The 25073-nt window shown below is 38.0% G+C and overlaps 1 protein-coding gene, 1 long non-coding RNA gene and 1 other non-coding gene across 4 annotated transcripts in view; 2 read left to right on the forward strand and 1 right to left on the reverse strand.

Moving 5' to 3' along the window:
• LOC134801000 (facilitated trehalose transporter Tret1-like) overlaps positions 1-7245 on the reverse strand; it is a 29269-nt gene extending 22024 nt beyond the window's left edge. Inside the window, exon 1 of the mRNA XM_063773496.1 lies at positions 7133-7245. The gene's annotated coding sequence lies outside the window, so the exon portion shown is untranslated. The remainder of the gene's footprint in view (positions 1-7132) is intronic.
• Trnat-cgu (transfer RNA threonine (anticodon CGU)) lies at positions 3114-3185 on the forward strand. Its single transcript has one exon. It is a non-coding gene; the product is annotated as a tRNA-Thr (tRNA).
• Positions 7246-20470: 13225 nt separating the features above from the next.
• LOC134801262 (uncharacterized) lies at positions 20471-24564 on the forward strand. 2 transcript variants are annotated; one of them, XR_010145655.1, is made up of 4 exons: positions 20471-20649; positions 20734-20901; positions 22081-22182; positions 23422-24564. It is a non-coding gene; the product is annotated as an uncharacterized LOC134801262 (long non-coding RNA). The 2 variants fall into 2 exon arrangements; XR_010145654.1 differs by having other exon boundaries at positions 20471-20901.
• The last annotated feature ends 509 nt before the right edge of the window (positions 24565-25073 follow it).

Consider the following 25073-nt stretch of genomic DNA (forward strand, 5'->3'; position numbering starts at 1 on the left):
AACATCTTATAAGCGTTGTTAGAATTGGGCCGTTAGTGTATTTTGTGGTATCAATGTAAAGACGAATTTAGTGTGAAGGCCGCTGTTATCGATAGCTCAATGATTTAAACTTTATTAAACAAAGTAATAAAATAACTGTTGTAACTAAAACGACGAAGCGAACGTGACAACGATCACATAAAAAGACAGACAGAGATGTCAATGTTAGTTTTGTTGTTTGTCAATTATAAAAAAAAAATATTGATCTAGAACTATGAAATTTGGCGAGTAACATCGTCTTAAGGGGCCCACTGATTAACAGTCCACCGGACGGTATCGGCCTGTCAGTTCTAACTCACAGGCCGATACCGTCCAGCGGACTGTTAATCAGTGGGCGCCTTTACACTATGCACTACAAGTACAGGGAAAAATCTGAAAATTATAAATTTGTAAAAAAAAAGTTAAATTTGTACGGAACCCTCGGTGGGCGAGTTCCATTCCTCCCAGTTTTGAGCAGTCTTCGGCCATTTTTTTAAAAACACACAGTAATAATCCTAATTATTTTTAATCCCATTGCTAAGGCTAATTTTAATCCCGGCGAAGACAAAACGAAGCACTTGCAATTTAATAAAATAGCGAAATTAGATATTATTTTATAAATACAAGCCCTCAAAACAAAAAGCAAGACTTAATACTTTAAGTTTTGAGCTAAAACAAAGCACTTAAAACTAAACGCCAGAGTTGGAAACTTTATCATGAATCTAATATTTAGAATTCATCTTGCTTTGTTTACGTTAGGGACGAGTTTGAAACATGATAGACGGTGATTGTATTCAGAATGCTAATTTTAATATAATTATGTCTAATTTTATGCAAATTAAAATAAAACATTTCGTGTTTTTTGCCATAAGACTGACTGTTTTACAGAACTGAAATGTCAATGTCAAAACTGAATAAAATATGTATGTTATCATCATCATCATATATATAAAATTGAAAAACCAGAACGGGATAAAAAACGAGGGAAGAAGCGAGATGGCGCCTTACAAATTTCTAAAAAAGTATTTTTACACGTTTCTCGAATACGACACACGTATGATAAGAAAAACCTGTTCAAATCAATTATCTACATATGGGAATAGAACTAGAGCATAAAAACTATCGCTTCCGATGCGTATTTAATTTATAATAAGGAAAAGAAACTTTCATAACAATCTCCATTTTACGACATCGGCCATTTCTGGGCAACTCTCGGTTGCTTTCGTTTGGCGGTGCTACAGATTAGACCAAATAATCCGTAAGTTAAAGTAAACTAAATTATGTTTGTCATGTTGGTATACAGGTATTTCTGAGTTTTTTTACACGAAGTAAAATAAAAAGTGCTGCCAACCTCAACCTTAGTCTATAGAGCCCATACGAGTGATTTATGTCATATATGACTTATCATTCTTATCAATCAAAGTAATTACTATATTATTATTATCAATTTGTATTTTGTTGTTTTAAATTTATTTTTGAGTTATATTATTCAGATTGACTTTCACGGCTTCGGCAAACATTGCCATTCGTCCGGGGAACGGGCTAAGAATGCTGAGATGGGCCAAAAATACAAAGTTGATAGTAAGTTATGTAGGTAGATTAAAGTGCATGTTCAGATATTATTGAGCGACCTGATAAAAATAAGCAAATATACAGTCAGCAGTCAGCCAAATATCGTAATATAATTTTGTTGCCATTAGAAATAAGGATGTGGTCCGATATAGTGGCGAAATATTGAGAGACAAAAGCGGCTAAATTCAGTGGTGGCTCGGACACTTAGAGAGAATGGGAGAGGATCGTGCCGTGAAGAGAGCGCAGGTACTTGGGACAACAAAATGGGAGGCGCCCGAGTGGACGTCCTAGGTACCGCTGAAACGACGTAGTTGCTCAAGACCTGCTCAACCTCGGCCATGGCGACTGGCGAGAGCTATCGCAAGACCGAGAGGACTAGACTACCTATGTTTGTATGAAAAGGCGATTTAAGGGCGGTGGTCGTCCATATTCGTCTTAAGGCGAAAATTAATCTAATGAACGTTTTTGCAACTATGTTTATAAGAACAAATAATAATTTTATATTGAAACAAGTTTTAAATAAATACGTGTAGATGAAAAAATACAATCTTGCCTTTTATCAAATCACATCATTTTTTGACAAATTTGCGAATTGAGTTATCCAAATAACGGCTACAAATAAGAAATCCCTATCACAGTTTTAAACCATGGCAGGGTTGAATACATAATAATGTCGGTATTTAACTAAACATAAGACGAACTCTTTATTTCATTTACGCGAGCGGAGCTGCGGGCCCGTCTAGTAAGTTATAATATTTATAATGTACCATAAGTAGGTGCTAATATATAGACTGTCTTCTTAAATTACCAATTGCGTTACGTAGTCCCAAGTTAAATCATTATCTATTCTATCAGTCTGCAATATTTCATCAATATGCAATTCTGATTTGTCAATATCAACGCTCATTCATTTTTTCATTATAAATCATACTTAATTGTGATTTGTCCAATAAGTAGAATTCTAGAGTTTCCACTTTGTTGCCGTCTTTAGCTAGAAACTGCATGACACTTGTTTGTCAGTTATATCATGATAGCATACATGACCTTCCGTAAAGCAAGCGTGAATGTTACCTAAGGTTATCACTTATCAGGCTCCATATCCTATATACGTTACATATATTTTTAACGAGGCTATAACGTGTCCCACTGCTGTGGGCAAAGGCCTCCCCCCTAGACTTCCAATCTTCCCGATTAACTGCAGCAACTGGACTGCTGAGAAATGTGTCCAGGTCGTCCCGCCATCTCCCCTTAGGCCGACCCTGCCGACGTTTACATTGTGTGTTGTGTTAGACCTAAGTATGTTATGTGCATACATAACATTACTTAGGTCTAAGTGCCCTAAAGGAGAACTCTGTCTCATGGTTATAGCATTAAATCCAACTAGGGAACAAATCCGATTATTTTACGAAATGCTTTTAGATTTATTTTGTAAGTAGTGACACTACTATAATATTCAAAGTTGGTCAAAGGCGCCTAGCCTTTCAAAGACAGCATACACCAGAGGATGGGACGGGTATCGCCGTGGCCGGGTGATCTAGTGGTCAGGACGTTAGCCGCGTAACCTGAAGGCGCGGGTTCGATTCCCGCCTCGGCCACCGGTGGACTTGGTCACTTTTCTTTAGTGTATAAGATCCATTTCAGTTAATAATTTTTGTCAATAACTATTGATCGCGCAAGCGCAGGGGAAGCAATCCCGTTTTAGTTTGGGCGAAAATGCTTTCGTAAAATACAGCGAAACCTGGTTAATTGGCACCTGGATAAGTGGGAAATCTCTTTAATTGCAACCAAACGTTCTGTCCCGGTCCCTTGAGACCAAAAGGCCTGTATAATTGAAATTTTGGAACCTCTATAATTGCAACTTAGATGTTAGCGCTTTTCTTAATTTTGCCTCAGGAATTGACCACATACCACATCGCAACTAAGACCTCTATAATTGAAACTGTGCTAAAAAGTTCCGTTATGTAGCTCTTCTTATGACCCCTATCCGTTATGTTGTATGTACCTATCTGTCTGGCTGGAGCACGATTCAGATTTCACAATTTGTTAAGGTTTTGATATTATTTCGATCCGACCTTGATGATCGCTCACGCTGGTTGGTGCATGCGAAATGAAGTGAAAGTCGTGCGTGAGGTGCACGTCAATCACTACGACTGTCACGGTCAAAATCAAAACAAGCTCAAAATGGTAACATGTTCTTGAATCTGAAGTTCACATGAACTTTTATAAATAGCTTGAATAATTATACTTGTACATTTAATATAGGTAAATATCCCGTTTGATATCTATCTCGTTCTGCCGTACAAATTTCATTCTTAAGGTGCATAGCTGCATAGGTATGTCTAATATGTAAAATAAAAAAATCTGTTCTCGAAAATTAAGGAACGCTCCAAACGTATTTAGTTTTGATCTGTACCAAAACTGTGCATATTTCACAGTATTTTTTCAACCATAGTGAAAAAAAACAATGTACATTTGCGAAATCTTATACTAAGTATGTATAGATAGGCGGAGAACTTAAGTAGGGAAAACCTGGGTTAAAAATAGCTTGTCATTTCAAGTAAAATTAATCTACACCACTACGTATAACCTACGTATAATTTTATGTGTATTAAAGGGGCCCACTGATTACCAGTCCGCCTGCAGTCTCTGGCCTTATCGGGCGGCCTGCCGTCCTAGACCAATAACGTCCACAAACATAAGCGATTATTGCCGGCCGGCAATGGTCTGCTGCCACCTCTGCGACTACAGACGAGTCGTCAGTTTCCCACCGTACGGCCGTCCGCCGGCAATAGTCTGATATAATTTTGACAGGTCCCTACAAATTGACAGTTCGCCGGACGATATCAGCCTGTCAGTTGATCGCAAAAGGCCACACATTAACAGTTCTACTTCAGATTTTGGACTGACGGCTATTCGAACTACGGCTCGTCGATTCCGGTCAGCGTCGACAGATATCTGCCGGACAGTCCGTGGCCTGCAGTCCAATTTACACACACATTATCAGATAGCCGGCCGGTGGCCTGTTGGCCGTCATCTGCTGTCAGTCGAGAGCCTTCAGTTTCATGTTTTTCAACTAGTTTAATTTTTTCATCAAAATGGACAGTCGACGTCAAAGATAATGTTTACACTTTTGGACCTTATTCCTTTGTAATAAGGCAAAAAATGTAAACATATTTTTGACTACTATAGTGAAACCTGGTTAAAAGGGGATATTACTGCAATGTTCTGCCGCCAGAGTGCAGCACTACCGACTCAGTAAATTCATAGACTAACTTATACATACTGTGCCTTAAACTGTTTTTGACAAGGTTTCACAGACAATAAAATATGACATTGATGCATCAAGGCGGTTTGTTAACAAGGGCCTACCGGTAAACGCGAAAATCGAAATTTAGTTATCTGCCTCTTTATCGCTCGAATATGCAAGAGTGATAGAGAGATTAGATAACGAAATTTCGATTTTCTTGTTTCGCGGTAGGCCATGTGATTGACGTGACGTGTGATGTGTCAATGTGGTTTGTTTACTGTATGTGCCACAAAGGTGCCACCTACGCACTAGGTTGTTGTCGAATACAATGGCTCGCTTTTCGTATATACTTGCAAATGATTACATCGAGGATGAATGTGTCACTGAGTTTCATAGGATACTTTCCCAAAACATAAATTACCGTCCCCGCGACGTACTTTTGATGCAGGCTATGCATCTAATCGAGTCCGTTCCCGCCGAAGAAGAATTAATGATATATTAAATATATAGTAAAAACTACAAGGGTTGTGAAACTATAAGGGTTCCTATAGGGTAGTTGAATACGGAATCCTAAAAACAGGCAAACAACCTCTGTAAAATATAACGATGCGAGCGGAACACTAAATGCCTCGAGCTATCTCGGGCTTGGCCAAATTATTTATTACAAGGTATCAAACAAAAAAATCACTCGGGTAACGGCCAAGTAGACCTAATATTATGTAGAAAAGGTTTAAAAGAGTAGAATGAATATAACAAAAACATAACAGTAAAGTATTTTCATTTCTTTCAATTTGGTATACATAGATAGTACCTAAATAAGAGCCGGTGTAAGTAAAAGTATGTTGAATCCACCGCTTGCAGCTTGTGACTCCATATCCTTTTTTTGTAATAATTGTCACATATTACGAGAATTTCGGGTAGGTAATATCGCCACGCCACGCTCTGTAACTCCGAACACAGTTTGCTCCAGATATTCTCTTAACTTAAAACGGAATGAATTAATGATGTCATAATTCCGATCCCACTTGTAGCTGAAGAATTTCAAGCGTAGGTCTTATCTCTTGTCTAAGCAGGTACCTCCATACTTGCGCTAGTGTTTCTACCACGTGTTTTTATAGCGGAATCAAAACGCACAATAGCTAGTCTTTTCATTGCTAGCTGCCGTGAACGCCATCGAAGGTATACCTCCCGGCGTTGTCTTGAGAACTATTAAAATTTTAACCAGTGTTGTTATATTGGGACGCTAATTTCCCTATTTGAATCTTTCAATGTTTGCTCCTTTTTTACTCGGTTACTTACTCTTCCAGCAATCAATAATCAAGTCTGTATTTTCAAATATATAAGCCATGCAAATACTATAATAACATGTCACATTTAAAATTAATAGAGAAAAAAATAAGGTTTATGTTATAATTCTCTCTATGACATTTATTTTTGACTGACAGTAAACAACAGTTGCGAGGTAACAACATGATAAATAAAGAAAAGTCTTGACAAACTAGATACTATGCAACCTTCGCATTGTTGTATTCATGCCTTAAAATTAAACTGATGCCTATGAATCAACTATGAACTCTAACTATACTAGAATTAAAGTTGAATTTTACTAACGTACATATCTGTTTTTTTTTACTGATTCTATTTCAATTTGACAGAAGCCCTACCGTATTTAAGGTTAATAAGGTCTACTGGCCTTAAAATTGTGTATGAAATTACAAGCAAATATCAGCGTCATAAATTAAGTATTGGATCCGTGATGTTCGAAGACAAAAAGTCGTATGCTTATTTTAGGGACTATGAACTCTTAAGTACTAGGAATAAAGTAGAATTTACTAATGCTGTAACGTGTGTCGATCGCCGGCCGGCTACCTCATGATGTGTGTTTGACTGGACTCGAGGCCACGGACTGTCCGGCGGATATCTGTCGGCGCTGACTGGAATCGTCAGGCGGCCACACACTATCGGTTCGTGTAAGTCGTCAGGCCGAAAACTGACAGAGAACTGTTTAGTGTGTGGCCTTTTGCGGTCAACTGACAGGCTGATATCGTCCGGCGGACTGGTAATCGGTGGGCCCCTTAATTTTATGGTGCACAATAAATAAATAATATGTATATACTTATTTACTATTAAATCCTATTAATAGAACTTCTGAACTAAGTAAGTAATGCGCCTTACGATATCAATGCGCCAAACCTTACAAAATGTATTAATTTCTACTAAATAGGTACTAATCTAAAATATGGAAAATCCGTCCAAACAACTTTCAACTATTGGTAAAAATATTAATAACAATACCTTAATCAAATCCCACGCACTCACTCACTCACTATTAATTAATAACTATAATGAATGGCGCCAAAACCTCAGCGCATGCGCGACTGAGACGTTATCGTAGAGAGGATAGTGCAGGGGTCGCCAAGATGGGTCGCTTTGATTTGTGGCTCTGTAGTGTACACGCCAAGTTTGAAACAATTATAATTATTAATTAATAACTATAATGAATGGCGCCGAAACCTCAACGCATGCGTGACTGAGACGTTATCGTAGAGAGGATAGTGCAGGGGTCGCCAAGATGGGTCGCTTTGATTTGTGGCTCTGTAGTGTACACGCCAAGTTTGAAACAATTATAATTATTAATTAATAACTATAATCAGTGGCGTAGCTAGGGGGGGGCGGCGGGGGCGGCCCGCCCCGGGTGTCACCCATTTAGGGGTGACACCCGACCGTGAACATCAGTAGTGTCATCTATAAAAAATCGTAAAACTGTGGCAGATTCGCCATTAAGAAAATAATATAGAACATGCCCACGAGGAACCCGAGAGATTTTGACATTATATTCCTGATTATATTTAAAGACTAAAATGTCCTATAAACTGTTTTGGAATTCGCCTAGTTTCAGAGTCCAGTACCACCAGCCAGGTAAAAAACATCTTTTTAATTGTTAGGGTTCCGTACCCGAAGGGTAAAACGGGACAAATAGCAATTATATTTTATGTACAAATACTTACAAAAAATCGAAAAAATATTTTTTTTCGCGAAATTGACGTAAACTCTTTTAATATTTTTTCCTTCTTTTGGCCTCGGAAATGCGTGGTTAAAATCTTTCGGGTTCTTCGTGGGCACCTGGGGCCTATTTCTCGTACGTTACAAGTCTTGTAATACAAGTGTGTATCTATGGTAACGCTTGTATTTCAATATTTTTTACAAGTTTCCGTTTCACGTAAATGTATAATTGTTACAAGAGCGGGGATAAAAGTGTTTTCACAAGTGTTATTGTTTCACAAGTTGACAAACACTAGTAGATATTATATACTAAAATAGTAATTTCGTTTCTCAATAGCTGTACTTTATACTTGTAGCTTGTGACTTATCGCGAAATAATGAGGAGTCTCTATAAACTGCTAATATGAGTTTTTGGTAAAAATCGATTAATAAATAAATGAACATATTGCATTTTTAAGATCTCAAACGTGTAAGTTTTGAATGCACTTCGTTAAAATCAGTAATATTATTTAAATTTAGCTTTTATTCTCCAAAAAAAAAACAGTAAACTCATTCGTATGAAATTATTATAATTGGGAAAGATCCAGTAAATGACCAATAACATAATAATTTTGTAACGAATTCACCCGTATTATAAAAAAAAACTGACCCACCCTGAAGCTTGTAAACATTCATAGAGTGACTGACGAAACTGAGTTTGATTTTACACTTGTACTTAATTGATAATTTTGAGAAACGCTTGTCATTACTACTTGTATTATTATACGCTTGTATATTCCGAAAACACAAGTCAGCCATTTTATTTTCCTCTTATTAAGATTATGATGCATAATAGTGACATTGACATTAAGATAACATTTATAATGGCCATTGCATTTCCTTTTTGCATAGTAAACAAACCTATTTTTTAACTTTAGACAGCCGCCTTGTAGCACTTGTAGTAATCATTCCTACGAGAAACAGAATTAAAACATACTTGTACAATGAAATTTTAAATGTAAGCTTGTAGACTTGTGAACTTGTAACGTACGAGAAATAGGCCCCTGGTATGTAACAATAATATGTTGGCGCCTCGTAGGTTTGTTTTTTTTTTATTCAGGACCATTGTAAAGGTTTTTTTCTAAATTATGTGATTATTTCTGTACCTAATTGACAAAAAAGGTAAAATTATTTTTGGGAGATAGTTTTACAAATTGCATTTACATTTTATGTACAAATACGTACCTACAAAAAATCGCAAAACATTTTTTTTGGCGAAATTGACGTAAACTCTTTTAGTATTTTTTCCTTATTTTGGCCTCAGAAATGCGTGGTTACAATCTCTCGGGTTCCTCGTGGGCACCTGCATGGTATGTAACAATAATATGTTGGCGCCTCGTAGGGTTTTTTAATTCAGAAAGGTATTTTTTTTATTATGTGATTATTTCTGTAATTGTGAAACTATGTCACTGTTTCTAATTGGGTGACTCTGGACTATTTGAAATTAACTGTGATATAGGATTTTACAGAATCTCTTCCAAATCTCGCACTTTGCAAAAAAAATTTTTTTTTAACATAAATTATTTGTATATCTTTCACGGGACAATGATGATTCGGACCTTTGGGGGGCGTGCGCGGAGCCCAAGCCAACACGTACAGTATGCCCTTTTGACACTTATGAAAATGTGGATTGCACCGAGCGGATGCTGTCCTTGCCCGTGTCATAGAACGCGCGCAGAGGCAACACCCGCTAGGGTGTGGACTATTGAGAGTTCATGGAATCTAAAATGAAAGCGATGGAGTAAATTGTGAGCTATGGAATATTAAACATAAATTACTATTACTTTATTAAATAATTATATTTTACAATTTTGATTGAATTTTGGGGTGACACCCACAATTTCCGCCCCGGGTGCCACCCATGCTAGCTACGCCACTGACTATAATGAATGGCGCCGAAACCTCAACGCATGCGTGACTGAGACGTTATCGTAGAGAGGATAGTGCAGGGGTCGCCAAGATGGGTCGCTTTGATTTGTGGCTCTGTAGTGTACACGCCAAGTTTGAAACAATTATAGTTATTAATTAATAACTATAATGAATGGCGCCGAAACCTCAGCGCATGCGAGACTGAGACAACGTCATCATGGACCAGAAGATAGTGCGGGGGTCGACAAGACCGTGTGGCCGTGTCCGACCCGGAGCTTCCGGCGCATCGTTTTCTATGGAAAGCATCACGTGATCGCCTGTCATGTCATAGAAAAGTAAGCGCCGGAAGCTCCGGCCCGGACAGGGCCCGGTCTAACGTGAGTCGTCCTTTTTTACCTGGAGGCCGTTTCTAATTTTAATTTCTTGTTCTAAAACTGTTGATTTGTCTGGTCCAGAAATATTTACCAACTAAAATGTAGGTCAATATCTAATAATCGTAATGTAATATATCTAAGTCAATATGGTAGGTAGGTTTGCCGGTTTTTTTATAATTTTTCATTTTTGATGAATAAATAAATTATTTGCTAAGGAATATTGGTCACATATGTGGCAGGTAGGTACTTAGACAACTTACTGCTAACTAGCCACTATTTAAAATGGAATAAAAAACTAACAAAAAGCATTGTTCTGATGTTTTACCTACTACAAAACAAGTTTTAGGTACCCAAACATTAAATATAAATTTAAAATAAGGCTCCCCGAGACCGTTGGAGACGAGATGTCTTTGAGAGACTTGAAACGTTAAATTCATTATAATAATACGAATCTGGGTATCTCGATAAAGTTTGGAATGGAAATTACAATTCATTTGTATTAAGAGTAAAGTGGGCGACCGCTTCCCCATACAAACGTACATTTTGGAAATTATTTGTTGCTTTCACTAAGAAAAGGGTCCGTATGCTTCATGTGCATTAAGGACCCTTCTCTGATGGAAAACCACATTTTTAAATATTAGATGTAGTTGTAGGTATCTTTAAAACAAATATATACCAAAGATTTTTCTTAGGACAGAAAAGCAGTTTTAGAAACTCCTAACTTTTGTATTATTAAATAATATTAATAAAGTCAAAGGAAGGGGCATAGCTGTGGTTAATATATCTTAAAATATTTTCATTAAGGTCAAAGCCAGAGAGGAAAATGGAAACTACGTTTTCATTGAGAAGCGCTCGTCAAGTATCCTCTTAAATGTAAAATGTATGTCCCACGAGATAGAATTAAAGCATTCTCGACTTTGATCTGAGGCTTATTAATAAAGCGCTTTCCAAATGGCATTAGAAATGTCTAGACTAGATTAATTTTCAGACAACAGTCTTATTGGGGATGAAAATCTTTGTCTTAGCGATTTCATTCGCTCAGACAAAGATTCAGTTCCACTCGCTTACCTGTAACCAAGAACACAATAAAGGTCTTAAATCCTAATAGCCCGCCGGTCCGCCCGCGCTCGCGCGATACAATTTCACTGTACTAAATTACCGTTACCTTGCTGATTCACACTGTACGTGTGTTATGTACATTATGTTACAAAAATAAATAAATTGCTTTGTGTTGTTTTAGTAAGTACGAGTAGAAAAAGACTCGTCGACTGTAATTCTTGAATTAAGATTTCTTATACCAAACTGCAATTGGGTATTTTTAATGTATGGGCTCCCAACTCAACTATAATATTCATATCGATACAGTTTAGTCAACTATAATGAAATTGACCAATCACAGCTCGCCGCGATCAAGAGGACAAAAAAAACCATAGCTCAAAATAATTATTCATTTTAGGTTGTATAGTAGAAACAATTGCTTCATAAGTCAGAAACGCGCATGTGACACCCTTAATATAGCAACATCCATAGACTACGAAAACCACTTAGCGTTGCTTGTTAGTCTCCATAGGCTACGATGGCCGAAATCGAGAAAACAACTGTCAAAAATTGAATTTAGCGCGGAGCAAGTACCAGGGCCTCATGAGTTATGAGAAGGTGTCGTTGACCAGCCCGCCGTAGGGCGCGGGGCGCGGCGGCCGGGTCGCGTACCAGTATGAAGCTATCGCGGCTGTTCGCGTAAATCGCGTATCTTAGCTTTTGGTTTGGTTTGTTTGTATGATTCTACTAGTTTAAAGTATTATTTTTGTTGACGCGTAGAAAAAGTATTGTATACAATAGTGATATAATCAAGCTTTTCAATCTCGTACCTTACTTAGACAACTCAGCAAGCTTCGTTGTCTAAACACGGTACTAGACTGAAAAGCTCTCTATTATATCACGATTGTATAAAATACTATTATGCTATTCGTGCACTCTGTAAATAATGTACGAGTACATAATGAAAATGTTTGTATTTCTCTATGTAGTGAGTTGTAATATTCTTTTGTGAAATAAACTCTTACCCCCTTATTCATAAACGTCTACTACAGCAGACTCTTGTATTGCTCTCATAGGTAATACAAGAAAGGTGGCGACTGACTTGTAACATTTCGGTGTAATGTAACACGATACAACCCGAGCATTACAGCTGTCAGAGGGCCTACCGCGAACCACGTTCGACATGTTGCCTCTGTGTCGCACTTGTAAATTAGTACGTAAGTGTGACAGGGAGGCAACACGTCGAACGTGTTCGCGGTAGGCCCCCTGTGCAGCGAGCCGAGCCGCTCTGCGCTCGCATCGCGCGCTTCAAATCGGCCGTCAGTTTTTTCGAGAGTCACAGTTCTGTCTTAAGCGACCAGAGGTAAAAACCTCTGTTTATCTGTCAACTCTGTGGTATTTTATCCTATACCGAAATCACCCAACTAAATAGTCCGACTACAACTATCGTGGACAACTTCAACTCAAAGGCCAATGTTTTATTTGATTTTGTCTGAGTTTTTTCTGCGATTAATAAAAATATTCAACGTCCCACCCAAACGATATTATTTGAGTTAATTTAAACCATAGTTAGGAGCTTTTGGACTTATAGTCGGGTAGTTTTACGCTATTTGAAATAAACACTAGAAATGTACTGGTTTCAGTTTTCCTAGATCGTTAATTTGAATATTTATCTTGCTGGTAATTAATTACAAGCGGATCGCGTCCGCTATGGATCAATGTTTATTTTCAAACTTACTTGAAAACACAATGAAGAAAGTTCACTTTGTCTAACAAACGCTTGAAGTGTCGGATTACTGGTTCTCCGTCGGTCCCTGGTGCACTACCATAAACCACTCAACTATAGATAGTCTAAAAGCTCCCAAATATGGTCCAAATTAACTCGAATCCGTTCTTCGTTCATGTGTGGCTTTATTCGAATATCATATTTATATGATCAGATTCCCTACATTCCCATATTTTAGATTTAAGCTAGTTAAGTAATAATTTCGTTTAGTAGTACCACTGTATATATATTGTATGTAATTTGATTAGATTAGATTAGATTAGATTAATTTATTTCTTATTGGAAATTACATGGTATTTAACAATGTCACAATGTCACAATGTTTCCAAATAACATGAATTCACAAAAAGATCGTCAGATTGTAAACAATAATACATTAAATAATTAAGAATTAAGTAAAAAATTAAAAAACAATCAAATAATCATAATAAAAATTAAAAATAAAAGTCAAATACAGTATAAATAAAATGTCAGAGTATGTCAGAGCATAATAAACATACTAAATACAATGTCAAAAAATTACCTATGTATGTCAAAATATAAGCTATGTCAAAAAAAATCTCTTGCAGAGTATAAAGCAGTCAAAATGTATATAACGCTATGGCAAGATATTTATAAAAATGAAAGTAAAAACACAGACGAATGCAAAAAGTACACTGCTATTTACACAATTACGGTAGGTACCTATTGCACTTGTGGACCGTGAGTGGAGTACTGGACTGTAGTTAGGTGGTTTTACGGTACGTTAATATTTACTTTTTGAAGTAGGGGATGCGTTTTTAGCTGGAGTGAACCATTTGGGCTTGCCAAATCTGTGTCGCAAATATTAAAATAAAGTACTTATTCGTATCTTCGGAGTTTGCTCCAGATAATTATGTTTGCGCAAGAGTTGTGTTTGTGGTGTTTGTGTTTGTGTTTGCTTTGCAAACGGAAGATGATGATTAACTTGTATTAAATAACTTTGGTTTATGCGCAATATATTATTAACTTTTTTTAATTACTAGGTACTCAAAGTATTATTTTTTTCTGTTTGAACACCCCTGACGCGATAGCCTATGCCCTGCGACATGACAATCGACACGTAAGCGACTCTTTTATTTTCATTAAAAAGAAGCTCTTCACGGCGGCGAGAGGTGATTGGTCAAATTCATTATGGTTCACTAAAGCGTTTCGTAATGAAGTCATTATAGTTGAGTCGAGAGCCCATAGTAAAAAAGGCATGTGACTATGGGCCCGATTCGGATTTTGAAATAGACATCTATTAGACATCTTTTAGACATCACCAAAATACGATAACGATATGTTTAAGATCTAACCTGTCAAATTTGACATTTGCGCGATTCTGGAGATACTGTTGAACGATTTCCACAGGATATGACTTAGAGATCCAATTCACATCTAATAGATATCTTACTCTATCTAACGTGAAAGTGACATTGGTTGCCCGAATTGCGCTGCAAAAGAGAACTAGTTGCTATCTAAACTATAACGTATCTAGAATGGATCTAGTACGTGTCGTCTCTTGTGAATATCTTGAAGTTCGAATACGGCAGTATAGTTTGGTAAATATACGAAGTCTTATTCCAACCATTAACGTCGATGAGTCGAAAAAGTATTTATAAGTCTCTAACTTCTAAGTCGGTTTTGTGACGTACACACGAGTAAGAATTAATAAACCTGACCTGACAAAGACAAGGATTTTTTTTTACTTTTGTAAATTCAGAATAATGGCGAGAAAACCCTGAAAAATATCACACAACTGTTTTTTGTAAATACTTAATCCAATTATTTTCTCGTTAATCTTGCTTGAGTACCCCTGATGCGATAACCTGTGCCCTGCGACACGACAGCAGACACGTAGCGACTCTGGACTCATTACTAACACTTAATGGGTTCAGTCTGGCCGCTCCGCTCGGGCCTATCTTCTAGAAATAACGCCCGCGGGCATATGACGAATGCGATTATCGACATGATGACACATCCGTTTACAAAAAATATATCACCTTCAAGTTTTTACAGCAAACATTTTAGTGTTCCGTAGTTAACTAGGAACCCTAAAAAGGTTTGGCGTAGTAACCTGAAGGTGATAGGTATATTTTTGGCCGGTACCTACTGTATTTGTAACAAAAGTAGGTAGTCAAAAAGTAACGTTAGCAAACGTTGTATGCTGTATGTATATGGCGTATCGTTATCACGACGCGTCGGTAACCTACGAAATATTTGGTATTTACATAAGTAGGTACCTATACTTGGTCAAGCAGATCTTGTCAGTAGAAAAAGGCGGCAAATTTGAAAAATGTAGGCGCGAAGATATATCGTCTCATAGAAAATTTGAATTTCGCGCCTTTTTCTACTGACAAGATTTGCTTGACCATCTATAATAATAAATACTGCCATCCACCTCCTCAGCGATTAAAATCCCGTAACCCACCGTGTTCTGCTGCCCAGACTCTGAACAACTTCAATATCTCAGACCGGTGGAAAGCGGAATGGCCTCCTGCTACAACAGGGCTGGCCGCCCATGTAACCGATCCAAAAAAAAAACCAAAAGGGTTTGACCACCCTCGCAAACTTTGGTGTCGCCTAAATAGGCTGAGAACCGGACATGGTCGCTGTAATTCTCTAACACACAAATGGGGTTCGAAAGATTCTCCGCTCTGCGAATGCGGGCAGGAAGAGCAGACCACTGACCATATATTCCAACGCTGTCCCCTTCACTCGTACTCTGGACCACCTGAAGATTTGAACTCAGTCACGCCTGAGTTGGTTGCCTGGCTTAGCGACCTCAAAGCCATACTCTGATTGTCCTTCTTTGTGCATGCCATACGATTAAATAAAAATAATAAATACTGTTCGGTTAAGGAAAACATCATAAGAAACCTGCGTCGAAAATATGACTTATCAGTCGCAAACAAGATTACCTACTCGTAGAGGCCGTCTGATGGTAAGTTGTTACTGTGGCCCCCTTAAAGGTTGAATTTTCAAAAAGCCTTTCTTAGTGGAGCTCTATAACATGTATCTATAGAACGCAAACGTACCTAGATGTCCTAGGTACTAAATTTGACTTTTGAGAAAGTCTCAGACTAAGAATAGAACCAATGGAAAGACGGCCCGATTCGAACTTTAAAATACGACAAATATTAGGTCTAGATAGGTACGATATGGATTAGATATAAATGTCAGTGTCAAGTGGCTTTTCTTCAAACAAAAACGTCACTTTTGCGTCACATATCTAATCCAGTAGGCGTATTATGGATGGCTTTATCCACGTGATAAAATAACTATCACTTTTTAACACCGCAGGATAGAAAGTGACGGATACGGTTTTAACACGCTGTCACGTAAACAAGAACGACCATCATATCCGTGCATGTCGTATCTAGACCTAATATTTGACGTATCTTAGAGTTCGAATCGAGCCGAGAGTTATTTTTTAATCATTTCAGACATAAAATAGGTACAGGAAGCTGATACTTACATCATTGATTGAATTGAAATAAAATTTTACGACTATTTTACGACAACGACTAGACAGATGAACGGAGTAAACAAGTGTTTATCAGTGTGTTTGTCAACATTTCTCCTTACGTAACAGACGGATATGCTATCGGAGGTACAGGGAGGGTCAATTAATACTGATAATGAAAGATTCACACATTGATACCGCAAACTGCAGCGGGTGTGGAGCTAACTCAAACTACTTCAGTATAAAATAAAGCTATACAAGCTACTCACTACTCACGACAGTTTAAAAGGGGCTCATAGATTACCAGTTCGCCGGACGATATCAGCCTGTCAGTTGTTCGGAGCTGTCAAATTTTGCTTTTGACTGACAGGCCGATATCATACGGCCGACTGGTAATCAGTGGGCCCCTTTAAGTATAAATAAATCATAACTTACTTTGCGTAACTATTAAAACGCACGCGCTGAGTAGACAGCACGGAAAACAGCTTTGTTATTGCTCCTCAAAATTAAAAACCGGGCAAGTGCGAGTCGGACTCGCGCACGAAGGGTTCCGTACCATAATGCAAAAAACGGCAAAAAAAAACGGTCACCCATCCAAGTACTGACCCCGCCCGACGTTGCTTAACTTCGGTCAAAAATCACGTTTGTTGTATGGGAGCCCCACTTAAATCTTTATTTTATTCTGTTTTTAGTATTTGTTGTTATAGCGGCAACAGAAATACATCATCTGTGAAAATTTCAACTGTCTAGCTATCACGGTTCGTCAGATACAGCCTGGTGACAGACGGACGGACGGACGGACGGACGGACAGCGGAGTCTTAGTAATAGGGTCCCGTTTTACCCTTTGGGTACGGAACCCTAAAAAAAAACCTGACAGGTGCGAGTTGGACTCGCCCAGTCCTCTTCCGTACATATTTAACTTTATTTTTAATTTTTTCCAAATTATATTTTTTAGGGTTCCGTACCCAAAGGATAAAACGGGACCCTATTACTAAAACTCCGCTGTCCGTCTGTCACAAGGCTGTATCTCATGAACCGTGATAGCTAGGCAGTTGAAATTTTCACAGATGATGTATGTATTTGTTGCCGCAATAGCAACAAATATTAAAAACGGAATAAAATAAATATTTAAGTGGGGCTCCCTTACTAATACAACAAACGTGATTATTTTGCCGTTTTTTGCGTAATGCTACGGAACCCTTTGTGCGCGAGTCCGACTCCCACTTGGCCGGTTTTTTAGATTTTAGTCTTGTATTTTTAGAATCTAACACGTAGTTTTAAAATGAGAACGAAATTCCGTTTGAATGGGAAGGTGAAATCCGTCGTCTTGCTGCGGACTCTTAATCCTCCGGGTTATTGTACGAGTAGGCATCTCTCGGTAGCAACGGTCACTTGCACTGCAAGTTAGGTTGACAACTCTTCGAGCATATTTTTTATTATTTAGTGCCTATCATACCTCGTTATCTACTGAGAGATTCCGAAAAAAACACCTATTGAATAACAATTTCAATAAATAGCTTCACAGATAGTAAGGTTAAGGTGTTATCGAGCTTACCAAATCATAGCAATAGCCATCATTAACCTTTCTGGCTTACCTACTTGAAACGTTTCTATAAGTAGGTAGGTAAAGTAAGGGGTTGGGTCTTGGGATTGGGGAGACGCAAGCAGAGCTGCTTTAGGGGAGGGACGCCTAAAGCGGGTAAGCTAACGAAGGCTTAAGTTTTATTTTTTTTATTTGAATGTACAAACAAATTTCATACCATTTGACAGGAAAATTAACGAACTTTAATATAAGAGAAAAAGATTGTGTTATTATGCATCTTGAAAATATATAAATAAATAAATAATACTTACCTAAACGCGCTTTGACCCACCCCCACCCCCTAGCCTAAAGCGAGCGATAAAAATTACAAAATAGGAGGATCTAAACACAAAAATATTTTTGTCTTCCTACAAGGGTCAAGCTACAAGTACAATGTTGGGGTCTAACATGCAGATACATAATAAACTATTTATATTTTCATGTCCTATGTTATTATTCGTTTCAAATACATAAAACATTTTTTAGGAATATACCTAACGTAACCCTGTTGCAAATCTATCGGTATCCAGAATGTGCGTCGTAAATTATAATATTTATGAAGTCTATTTGAATTCTACGAGCAGCCACATTCAAATCTGAGAAATCTCAACAAGTTTTGACATTAATTATTCGCATCTGTGTCAGTAGGGTTCTTATCAATTAAGACCATTGTGAGTTCGCTGTGATAAGGTCCCGGCGAAGTAAGCCTTTTTTAATTTACACTTTTTAAACTTATGAAGCTTATCGCGAGGTCTACAGCACACAAATCCACTATAATATTTTCCAAAATGGAAGGGTACGATGATACATGTCAATTAAATACTTGTTTTAAATTTTGTAATATTCTTTTATACGCAGACGATTTAAAAATATATCATACAATTTGTGACGAAAGAGACTGTAATAAATTTCAACAGGACCTTGATTGCTTCTCAGACTATTGTGCTGCAAATAAACTTGAACTAAACCTTGATAAATGCAAACTAATTAAATTCACCAAAAAAAGATTAATTATAAATAACTCTTACATCTTATGTAACGCAAAACTTGCAATAGTTGAATCTATAAGGGACCTTGGAATCACTCTTGACTCAAAGCTGCACCTAGATTTACACATAAATAGCATAATAAATAAAGCATTCAAGATGTACGGTTTTGTTATGCGGTCTAGTACGGAATTTCGAAGACCAAATACTTATTTGCAATTATTCAAGTCCTTAATTCGCTGCCATTTAGAACAAGCTGTTACAATTTGGAACCCCTGCTATACTAAATACTCAGACGCTCTCGAAACAGTCCAAAAAACATTCTTAAATACTATGCACTTTCGATGCTACAAAAAAAGATTATCTTACCAGCAGTTACTAAAAAAAATATGATCTGTTAGATTTAAGTTCCAGGCGAATGTTGCTCGAATCTATGGTACTGTACGGTCTCTGCAACAACCACTATGATTGTATTGCCCTTAATAATAAGCTCAGTTATAAAGTGGCCAACGACACAACAACAACAACAACAACAACAACAACAACAACAACAACAACAACAACAACAACAACAACAACAACAACAACAACAACAACAACAACAACAACAACAACAACAACAACAACAACAACAACAACAACAACAACAACAACAACAACAACAACAACAACAACAACAACAACAACAACAACAACAACAACAACAACAACAACAACAACAACAACAACAACAACAACAACAACAACAACAACAACAACAACAACAACAACAACAACAACAACAACAACAACAACAACAACAACAACAACAACAACAACAACAACAACAACAACAACAACAACAACAACAACAACAACAACAACAACAACGAGACAACGAGAGACGCGCCCGCGCCGGCTGCTCGTGACCGGCCGCTGCCGCACCCACGCCGCGCCGGTGAGCGCGCTCCTCTTCGCAGGCTCGTCCACACTTATAACACACATTTTAACCAGTACGGTTACCATCAGTTTGTCACTGACATAAACGCCGTCGAGAACGTAATTTACTTTCTATACATCTCGCTCGCACTCGTATATTAGTGCAAACGGGATGTATAGAAAGTAAATTACGTTCTCGACGGCGTTTATGTCAGTGACAAACTGATGGTAACCGTACAGGTGGATATTTTTGGCTGCAGTTCTGCGGGCTTAGCAAGGTTATATCATATTGCGCGTGGAATCTACTGTCGTCTTTTAACGATAGTCGTATTTCTATCGTTTTGCTGAACATGGTTACGGGCTACGATAAGAATACCACGTCGATATCGTATAAAGTTATCCACTATCATTCGTAAGTGACCACGATTGTCTATGCCTAGAGTTTATGAAAAATCCATTTAATGCCTGGCTTTATTAAAATGTCGGACGTGTGTCGGACGATGTTTGAAAACGAATAGTTAGTTTTATTACTACACTTCTAAATTAAAAATGTTTAAATGAGTGACAGCTTTATACAAATTGACTTACATTATAACATGCACGGATAATCGTGTTTTCTCAACTGACAATTCACTTGACATTGACAAGCATCGCGTACGCGCATGATTCAGTGAATTTAGTGAACATACAAACTAAGTCGAAGAAAAATACTGATTTGCTGTGTGAACTAAAGGAAATGCCACCCAAAATGTAAGTTTCTCTAATTTATTTATAGAAAAAGTTATAGTTCGTTTGATCATTAACTGGTTTTGTCATGAATATGTTTAATTTCAGACGATGCTTCGGCGCACAAGAAAATGCTAGCCAAATATATATAACTCAGCATCCCCTGTTCGCCTACACCTACAGGGAGATCCATGAGCCTCTCGGAAGCCAGAGATACAAAATGCAATGCTTCACATTGCACATAACTTCTAAGATCCAGAAGAAAGGATTGAAGATGTAAGTACACCTTTCCTAAACTAAAATCATGAAAATTTTCTGGTGCCTTTTAATATTATTGACACTTATTATCTATTTCTTCTCATTCTATCTATTATGTTCTACTAAGTGACAAAAGTTTGTTAAAAACCTGTTCTATCACTACTATAATTTCAGGAAGTTGATTTGGCAAAAATGATGTGTAAAAGTTACACTACAACACTACCTATGCATACATTTATTCACACTGCATAAAAAGTGCATACGCATTCTAACAAATATTAACATCCTTGAAACCCGTAGACATCACTTTAAAAAAAAAATTTTTTTTTACTCTGTATATTCTAGAAGCTAGTTTTGTAGCAAGAATAAAGTTTATTGACAAAGAAAAAGACACACTTTATGCCATAAATCTAAGACATAAAGATAAAATATTATTAATAAGTATTTAGTTTTTATGCCTGTTCCGGATGTGAACTCCCGCTCACTTAAACTTTAAGTCCTTCCTCTTTATAACCGTTTTATGTCTAATTGTTTTGCCGTTCAGGCAACCTATCTATGGAATGCACTCCCTCTACCTGTAAGACAAGCTCCAAGAAAATTTGTTTTTTGAGTAGTCATGCTCGGTAGTCATCTGCTAAATGTCTCGTCTAGTGTCTATCATCCCATATACATATTAGTACATTTATTTTTATAACATATATGTATGTTTATGTTAGTATGTATATCTAAGATATACCTATTGCATTTGCTTTTTGATTGGTTTTTGCACCAACCTTTAGTGTTTATATGTGACGTCCCACGGGTAAATGTACCTTATGGCGGTTGGCGCTTACTCTATTAACTATTAACGCCGCTCCAATATTATTGCGGCGCTATGCGACGTAAGCGCCAGCTGCCATAAGGTACCTTTTGCCGTGGAACGTCACATATTTGTTTCTATGGTTGACTAGTAGGTGGTAGATAATGCCTTTTGGCATTAAGTTCGCTATTTTTACGTAATTATATATGTTTGTGCAATAAAGTTTATAAAATAAATAAAGTAGCCATACCCACAAGTAACTTACAAATTCCCTGCAAGAGTTAGGCCGGCGCCCCACTGCTGCGCACGCTATGTGCAAGATAGGGAAAGCTGGAAGTTACTCCACCGACAAGTTACTTAGTAACTCTTAAGTTAATGATGATGATCTTCTTTTCCAGGGTCCGTCGGGCCTGGGCATTATGATCATCGAGGGGCGGCACACGGAAGCCGGCCGAGGAATCTTCGTCTCCGACTTACAAGAAGGCAGCGCTGCCGAACAGGTGACTGGCAATTGTAATTAAGTAATTGTCATAATATTTGGATAACCGACCTTTATCTTTCTTTTATTTGAGGGAAGATAAAACTCAGATAGATTGAGTGCGATATATATTGTAGAGCAGGGGCCCATTTCTCGGACGGTATTAGGCCGGAGCCCCACTGCTGCGCACGCTATGTACATGACCCACGTTCCTATACAAAATTTCGTGGGCTTGCCCACGGTTTGTATTAAAACGTGGGCCGTGGATGTAGCGTGCGCAGCAGTGGGGCGCCGGCCTTATTCAATACAAATAAATTGTATTAGTACCTATTCTACTAAGATTATAAAATAATATAATACCTACTAGTACAATATTCTTACTTATAATATGTAATATAGGAATACTAGGAACAGTTATGTTATTTATTTATTTATTTAATCTTTATTGCACAAAAGAAAACCTTATAGTACAAAAGGCGGACTTAATGCCATAAGGCATTCTCTACCAGTCAACCTTAAACCTATGTTAGCACTAAAGCTGGCCATATACATTTGACAGCTAAGTTTGACCCACTTCCCGATTTCCAATTGAGATGAAATTTTGCATACTTACATAACAATATGTAAATCGGATGACAATTGCAATATTATGATGACATGGAGCCTATCTGATGATGGAGATATGAGGTGGCCATGGGAACACTGTGATAAAACAACGCAAACTAATTGTGCTTGGTGTTGTTAGAATGGACTCTGAGTCTGAGTCTGAGTCTTAGTGAGTATTAGTTGCCTGTTGAAAGAAAAGTACAGTCAGCGATAAAAGCTTATACCAAAAATGATATTTTTGCTAAAAACTTATTTATATTGTTAGGGCTTGGGAGTAGAAGCTGGTTTCTTTACTGCTGGCAGCTGGAATATTTTTTTTTGTGTTTGGTAAAATGGTTTATTGTACCTATACCTGACTATGGGAATGATTTTAGCAGCCTATGTAAGTGTGTGGGTATGTTTGTGTCGTATAGAATATCGTGGTACAGAACTACACTTGATACATAATACAACTTTAATAACGGATAAATAATTACTAGAACAAAATTCAATTTATTTTCAATCGATAATTCGGACAACTGTAACATAAAAATCCCCCTGGCTTAAAAACGAGAGCTTTCTAAAAGTGACATTAATTTCACATAATTTGGCAATGAACCGCTGTAAGTACTAGCCTGCGCCTGACCTCATCTAATATAATTTGTTTCTGTTTCAGTCATGACATATTGGAGGCTTGAAAGTGCACATACCCATACATTGGACGTTAAGCTCAACGAGACCATGCGATGCATCTCAGGCACTATCCGATCTACAACCGCCACTGGCTGCCGGCATTGAGTCACATTGCCCCTCCTCACATCCGACGACTCAAGGCGTTGAAGAGGGAGGCTGAGAATATCACGAATAACCCCACCCTGACCCTGTGCTACAGCTGGGAGCCTGAGCAGCTTTAATATTTCGGATAGGTGGATAGCGGAATGGTCAGCTTCGGCAGCTCGGAGTTGCTGTATATCTGACCCAACTAAAAAACCAAAAGGGTTTGACCTTCCTCGGAAAATCTGGTGCCGCCTGAGAACCGGACACTCATACCCTGGGCCTGTTGAGGACCTGAAGACCGTGACACCTGACTTGGTTGCTTAGCTTGGCAACCTCAAGGCTACACTCTGAATGCCACTTTATTGGAGCATTCCACGAGCTGTCCCGTACAAACGCATTTTATTTCCTGTGTTGCGACTTTTTTTTTTCGCCATTTAAAGCAAGCTAATAATTTTCCGTGCATGTTTGACCATTTGTCATAGAAAAGGAAACTCTTATACCTGCAAATCTCCAGAAAATCTGCATTTCTACGGGACAAACGGTAGTCAATTTCATGGAATGCTCCATTGCCAAAACATGATAAGTTGATGGCAGAAAAAATATTAGGAATACAAACCATATACCTACATATAAATTCTATGTTAAGTATGTACTAAGTTATTCTAGGTTAAGTACTAACTTATTGTCTACTCTATACATAGGTAATTACATTTAGCAAGACATGTTGGCCGTGGGTACCAAGCTCAGCATGTGCTAGACTGGCGTCCAGCGCTGGTTTTCAGTTTGGCCCCTTTTTGTTGGAGGTCTGAGAGGAATGTTGATCTTTTCTACACCGTTAAGCATTCTATTTATATTGGAAACGAAACTTATAGATGAGCAGTTATGAAATAGCAATAAATGTGCCCCGGGCGACGTCCAAGGGGGGGCGCCAAAATGGGCTAAAGACTACCTCTCCGCCTTGCCAAAGGCAGCAGGGAAACTTTTGTCAGTCGTATTTACCACCACTGTGAAGTGTGAAATGCGGATGGTAATCTGGCCCACAGCGCAAAGGGAGAAAGACGATCATTTAGAAACTCTTTTTGCATCGAACTCGATCTTGAAAGACGACGGTAGCGCCCTACCGCCCACCATCCCGTAGTGTGAATACTCTATGCCAGAAACTTCTATCAAGCAGAGGGATATTCGGCGGGAGTTGCTATGCTTTCGTTTTATAAGGCGAGCGGGCCAAGTGCTTCAGAGTTGTGTCCAGTGTTAGCGCGTCTTTTACGTTAGGGGTCTCCTGTCGAAGTTACCATCTTATGGACTGTCCAATAGACTACCTATGCAAGTGGATCGCTAGCCCTTTATCCGGCTGGCGCATATGAGCCGTAGTTGACGGAACCTGATGCTTCAATAGCTGCTGCTGCATATCTGTGACATGTTGTCTATCGACGACATTCATCGATATGTGGACTACTGAGGATTCCTATACACTATACAGGATGGCTAAAAAATAATTACATTCCCGTTGCCAGGGAGGTTTTGGGATTATACTGAGCAACTTTTGCTACG

This window comes from Cydia splendana, chromosome 21, assembly GCF_910591565.1.
Source record: "Cydia splendana chromosome 21, ilCydSple1.2, whole genome shotgun sequence".
NCBI classification, from domain to species: Eukaryota; Metazoa; Arthropoda; class Insecta; order Lepidoptera; family Tortricidae; genus Cydia; species Cydia splendana.